This window comes from Apus apus, chromosome 8, assembly GCF_020740795.1.
Source record: "Apus apus isolate bApuApu2 chromosome 8, bApuApu2.pri.cur, whole genome shotgun sequence".
In the NCBI taxonomy this organism is placed as follows: domain Eukaryota; kingdom Metazoa; phylum Chordata; class Aves; order Apodiformes; family Apodidae; genus Apus; species Apus apus.
The window spans coordinates 12,423,695-12,430,214 of record NC_067289.1 but is presented as its reverse complement, the minus strand read 5'-3'; the positions used below and the strand labels follow the sequence as shown (position 1 = coordinate 12,430,214).

General features: G+C 40.5%; 1 long non-coding RNA gene across 1 annotated transcript; it reads left to right on the top strand.

Moving 5' to 3' along the window:
• The first annotated feature begins 1,722 nt into the window (after positions 1-1,722).
• Positions 1,723-6,257, top strand: LOC127387707 (uncharacterized). Its single transcript, XR_007890188.1, has 3 exons — positions 1,723-2,894; positions 3,453-3,667; positions 6,123-6,257. It is a non-coding gene; the product is annotated as an uncharacterized LOC127387707 (long non-coding RNA).
• Positions 6,258-6,520: the final 263 nt, after the last annotated feature.

Genomic DNA, 6,520 nt, shown 5'->3' with positions numbered 1-6,520 from the left:
TGGTGTGGTCCCCTCTGGCAGCACACTGCAAACCTGCGGCAGCTGAGAGAGAAGCTGGAGTCTTTGGCCAGGAGCTCCCACCAGGACCTGTCCTTGTGCAGGCACGGTGGCTGTAACCTGCTTTCACCTTGCCAGTGGTGAGATGTGGTTAAGAGGAGAGGGCACCTCCACAATCACCAGCAACCAGCAGCTCAATTACATTAAGCAATTGCATAAAGGATTGGATGGCAAATGCCATTTATAATACCACATGATACAGAAACCAGAGACAAAGATCCTTCCTTCTAGCCAAAGACACCCCATGCACCATGGCAATAAGCTGCTGCTTACCAGCTTTTTCATTTTATGTACCTTTTAAAAGGGCACATGCCAATTCAAGGCCCCAGGTGTCCTGACATAACCCCTTTATACGATTCCAGTTTTGTAGCAGCGCAGCACCAGCAGGTCCAGAGGAATTTGGCCAGTGAGTCCCACCCATGTACATTCCTTGAGGGTGAGGAAATGCACAGGAGGTAGGGGAGTGTCCATAACACTTCCTGGCTGCTGTACAATCTAATATTGCCAGCAACAGTGCTTATTTGAAAGAACTCGACTTTGCAAAAAATCCCCTAAAAAAATCACAAACAAACCAGCCCTCCCGCCCCAAATGCAGATAACTAAGCAGCCTGGAAATCCCAAGTACCGACTTAGACACACAGAACTGCACGTCTGCAGGATGGGGCGTGTGGAATTGGCCTGAGTTGGCTTTCCTGATGTATCAATTAAGCTTTTAAAGAAAGAATTCATACCTATATAAAATGTTGCCTATAAATAACTATTTGCAGTCTCAGTATCCCTTTAGCAGAAAACAGGATTTACACAAGCCCCGTTTTAAACTCTTGGTATCACAGTTAATCCTAAATGCTGTAAACTGTAATGGCCTATTTCTTTATGTCGAGTTGTTCTTTTCCTCCCTATATACTGGTTTCTGACTCTAAAGCGGATTATGCTGGTTTTTCTGTAGTGCTGACATTCAAAAACATGTACCACTGACAGGACTAAAACTCCATTTAGCCTCCTTTTCAGTGTAGGAAAGAAATTGGTTTGGCATAAAAACATTTAGTAGTAAAATCAAATATGTTGTATTGTTTCTATTGTTGTTAAGTGTTTTTTTCCTCCTTGTGTTAAAATATCTTGATGAAAGACTGATTACAATGGCTGACAGTTCACTGTGGCAACTGCTTTTCCTTTTTAAATTATTATTACAGCCTTGAGGGGACATGGTGCTGGTCAGTAGATGTAAAAATATAAGGATTGCTACTTTACAGGTTTTGAAATAAATTGTACAATCCTGCTATTTGATGCTGAACTAACAAAGGTATTACAATCCTAAAACCTTTTTCACTCATTTTTTCTTTCAAAGGAGAACCTAAAACTAATTTGTTAGACTGCAAACTTGATGACTTACTTGACATTGTTAAATGAAATCGAATAAGCTAACAGTCCTGTTACCACAGTTACAAATCTTTAATACAGAGATAATGTGTTCGCTGCCTCTTCTGATTTCATGAATGCATTTGTTATTATCTTAGTGAATGCCTAATTACCAAACCAAAAAGAGAGCTACACTGGGACTCATGAGATGTCGGATGCCTGTCAGCTGTGAGCATGATGGAATCCATTTGCCTCATTTTCACATCAAAGAAATAATAATAATAGCAATTTATCTACTTTTAAAAATGTTTTGATTTAAACTGCCTTTTACTACAAGTACATCATGTCTGATGCACTGGTGGTGTTCTGATATTAGACTTGTCATGTTTTATCATATCTTTGCCTATTGGAGTACTTAATGATATGCCTATCTGCTCTCAAAATCACTGCTTGTTTGGATAAAAACGAGTAGCATAAATTGAAAAATTAAGATAATTTATTAATTATGCATAAGATTCCTAAAATGCTAATAACCTGGGGGAGGGGAAAAGAGTGGACTAGAGTTAGCCTTTTAAAATCCAAAGTCTCCTAACAAGTTGTAAGTATTGTGGAAGTCCTATCATTTAAGAATGCTTTTTTTTGTGGCTATAGACTGTGTGGCCTTTGCCTTCTCTGGCACAGGCAGTATCTTCCATTCCTCTTCTATTCACCAAAATGTTTCTGGTGTTTCATATTCACTTTCAGTGTTGCACCATGTCCTGGTTTCATTGGGATAGAATCATAAACTCATTTTTCTATTCAGGGAGGAAGCTACATTTTGGAGAAGACCACAGCAGCACCCGGTTCAGTGGGAATTATTTTGATAAGATGCTTTGTTTTAGTTTGTGGCCAGCCATGGTATGCAGGTTTCCATAGTGATCAAGGTCTTTAGCAGTTCTGAGCCATTCAGATGCTCAAGTGAGGAGGAGCAAAAGCCAGGGCAGCTCACCCACACTGGCCACCAGAATTCTTTCATACCGTCAACATCAGTCCCTATAAACTGCAAAGTTTGCTGAGGACTGGGCTCTTCCTCAATGTCTGCTATCCCTGGAGGGTCTCACCTGTCCTTCATCTCCTGAGGCCTGCTCTTCCTCTGCTCTTCGGTTGGTTTTGGCCATCATGCTTTTGCTGGAGCTGTGGTGATTGCAGTGTTTGATGAGTATAACTGTGTGTAATTTATATTAGTGTTGGTATTAGCATTTTAATTATTTTATGAAACCTGTTTCCATTTCAACCTGATGGGTCTCCTTTGCTTTTCTTGACTGCCATTCTCAGGTGGGGAGGGGTCACTGGGTGATAGAATAACTGACTAACCGAAGACACCCCATCATCCCCAGATGATAATGCTGAATCAAATTGACTCCATCCTGCCTTACAACTGCAGCAGTTTCCACCCAGAGGGAGGGAAGGATTTTACAATGCAGATGTCCACACACTCCTTGGTAGATGCTAAATGTTAGGTCAGAAATGGAAGGACCTAGATCTGGTCAGTACCTTTTCCAGTCCTCTGCATACACAGTTTGAGTGACAGGAGCCTTGCGTGTGGGAGGAAAACAATGTAACCCCTTAGCTGGGGCTGCTGCAGTGCGGCTCAAGAGCCTTTCCTAGCCTGCCACAGGAAGGACAGCCTGCTTTTCATGTTTTTCCTTTATTTCCTGGCACCACCCTCAATTTTGCCCCTCAAACCTAATATCCTCTGTCTTCTCTGTATTTAAGACACCAGAAACTACTCCCTGCTAATCTTTCCAACTGCCAGGGCTGCTTGGTGCTCTGGGTTTGCTTTCCATATCACAAACATCAGAGAAGTGAGTTTGTATCTTCTGTGGGGTTATGTGCACAGGCACAAAAGGGAAGCCTGTCAGTAGTAACCACACTTCCTGTGGCATGTAAACATCTTCCTTGAGGTTAAATGCAGTGATACACCATTTAAGCTGCACAAAGGCTACAGGCTTCTTGTGTACTGCCCTGAGTGAACTTCCGTTCATGTTCCCCTCACACAGACTGTACTGCCTGAGTGCTACGGGAAACAGAGCTGCTTCAGTGATGTCAGGAAGATGGACAACAGCTGCTCTGGCCAACACAACTCCATCCAGCAAATCAGGTCACTGAGACTTCTGTGTCAGAAACTGGTGGAGGAGCTGATCCCATTTCTGGTGTTGGGTACCATGGGCTCAGATGAGGTGCTGGAGTAAGGGGATCAGAATCTGAAGCAGTAGTAAGTAGTATTCTGAATATGCAGACCACAAGCAACCTGCCTAGAAAATGAGGTCAAGAATTGACTATAAATGTTTCTTGTCAGCTAAGCATGCTAAGCCTAAAGAATTAATTGCTAGGAGCATGGTCCCTTTCTTGCTTCTCTTGCAGCGATTTTAACTTCTCTTCCAAAATGTTTAAGAGCACTGAACAAATCTACTCACTAGGAAAAGTAAAAAGGTAGTGAGCATTTCAACGCACTGCTCTAACAGAAAAGCACTGATTGCCAGTCATATCACCAGTGATGCCAGTTGGGTAAGAAACAAAGTGGAGCTTTACTTGGCATGCCAAAGACTGGTAATTTCCTTTGTGTGGTGTGATTCATGGCATCTTTTTTTCTGCCACTATAGGTGAATAGTTGGTTTTTTTTCCTATTGATAGATGCCTGAAAGGAAGAGAGGTACTGCTATCTCTGCTCTCTTTTATAAGATGAAGTTAACTTCATATAAGAAATAGCATTCATTCCTGTGGCAAAAAAAAAATAGTCATGTTTGCTGGGCAATAAAATTTAAATTTCTGGATATGTCTGAACTGAGCTAAATATAACTATTTAATTCCTGTTTAAAAGGAGAGGTAGAATCACATACCACCATATATTTCTAATTTCCCAACCATGTCAAAATAATTACTTCTTTCTTAAAACCTATTTCTTGGTGTCTGGTATTAATCCTCTTAGTGGACTCAATGCAGATGTGTGGAAAAATGATAGTCAGCTTTAGATTGGACTCTTATGTACCTGAGGAAACTAGCAAAATAAAATCCCCAAATCCTTGTCCTATCTGCTCTTTAGGCTAGAATAACAGAGGGGTTTTTGTTTATGGAAAGTTTAATATTTTAATAGAGCCCTTATTTTGGGAGATAGAAAAGAAAGCTACAAAATATTTAAGGCTACAGAGTGACCAGCACTTACTCATTTCTGTTTTCTTTATTAAAGTTTCAAATTCAATTCCCAGCCTTGGGATTTGTGCATGCATAAATTACTGTGATCACATTTGTCTGGTTTAGATTAGGTACAGTTTGCTTTGCAGAGACCTACATGGACACCAGCAGCTCCAGTATGGACTAGGTGAATGTATAGAAAAGAATGAAGAAGGTTAGTCCACCAACACTGTAATCAGGACACAAGCCAAGTTGCTCCAAGTTCCTTCTTTTCCAAAGAATTCAATGTTTTTTCTTGTTCCTATAACTATGGTGTCCGTAGGATATATCATTTTCTTTGAGATGATGCATTATAAGCAAGGTAAAATTGTTTCAGTTATTTATTTCTCTCTCGATGTGGACATATGTCTTAGAGTTATCACCTGTAGGTATGTAACCAAGTATTTCATGGATAAAAATTAAAAATTAATGTCTTGCTAGAAGTATAATTACTGAAAAAAGCCCAGTATACTTCATTTCACAATTTAAACATTTATTGTACTTCTTGAATTTTGTGTAACCCAAATATTCTAATGGTGGAGGAGGGAAATACATTCTATTAAATTCTATATTATATACATTATATTGCATTATAAATTTGGAGATGGAAAAAGTAAATATCATAGGGAGAAAAGCTAGGTAATCTTTAAAAATGTTTTGCATTTTACAATCAGATACACCATGTCCTTTCTGACCTTTCACCTATTAAAGGAAAAAAATGCCCTAAAACAGCCAAGTGTTAGTTTCAGGTTTGGTTTTTGGTTTTGTTTTGTTTTTTATTTGTTTGTTTTTTCTTCAAGTTGAAACAGAGTAACACATTTAACATCTTAAGGTCGAACTTCTGGAGGGTGGATCTGGAGCCCAGCAGAGCTCTGTTCCTGCCCTGGCCCTACTGGAACTGGGAGGCAGAGCTGGGAAAGCCGGCCGGAATGTGCCAGCAAAGGGAGGTTGCAGGGCACATAAGTACTGCTCTTTGCCGCTGAATTCTGCTGCAAGGTCGACCCTAAGGCAATCCAGAAAAGTTGCTACAACTTTTCCAGGTGTAGCCAAGTTTTCAGACAGCTGGAGTGGGCATTCATGGGGGCATCCCCCTGGTTACAGTGGGAAGGCTCTGCAAGGCAGGCGGCGTGCTGAGCGGCTCCATCAGTGGTGCAGTCTGGATGATTTCGTGTGGTACAACACTAACTTGTGCATCTCATCAAACCCCTCAGCAATCTGACTGTTTAGTTCCTGCTGAGGCAGCTCTCAGAAATTTCTGTGGAAGTTCAAAACCCCATACTCAGGAAGCAATTTGTCAGACTTTCAAGCCTCAGTGTAGCTGAGTGCAATCCTGGTCAGACTAAAGGCCACGGAGACTGGGCTATTATTTTGGTAGGCTGTAAGAGATGATAATTGTGACAGGATTTCAAAATACTGTCTAGCATTCTAACTTGGTGGGAGGTTAATATTTAATTTTCAGACCTGTTCTTTCCTGAGGATAAGGTATTTTTGTCTTTCAGAGTTATCCATCAGAAATTCCTTGTGTCCCTCGTATTCCTGGAGCTCTCAGGCCTGGTTCTGGCTTTATTACTCTAAGTCTCTCATTTAGGCTTTGGGCATTGGATTCTTCATCTGTTGCTTCAAGGTATATAACATGTGATCCAAAGTGAACTGCAAAAGTATTCACAGTTGTGGGATGTGGCAAAGAGGTAACTCAATTGTGCTGTCTGGGCAATAAGCTTGTATTGGATGCCACCTGAAATATCTTCTATTTCAGAATGATGGTACTTATTAGAGCCCCCTATGATTTTAAGAATTAGCTAGCTAATTTCTATTATGGAGGGAGGAGACTATTTTTTTCTTAAGAAAAAAAACCCAACACATTTATTTCTACTCAGCTATCAAATGGAATTATCTT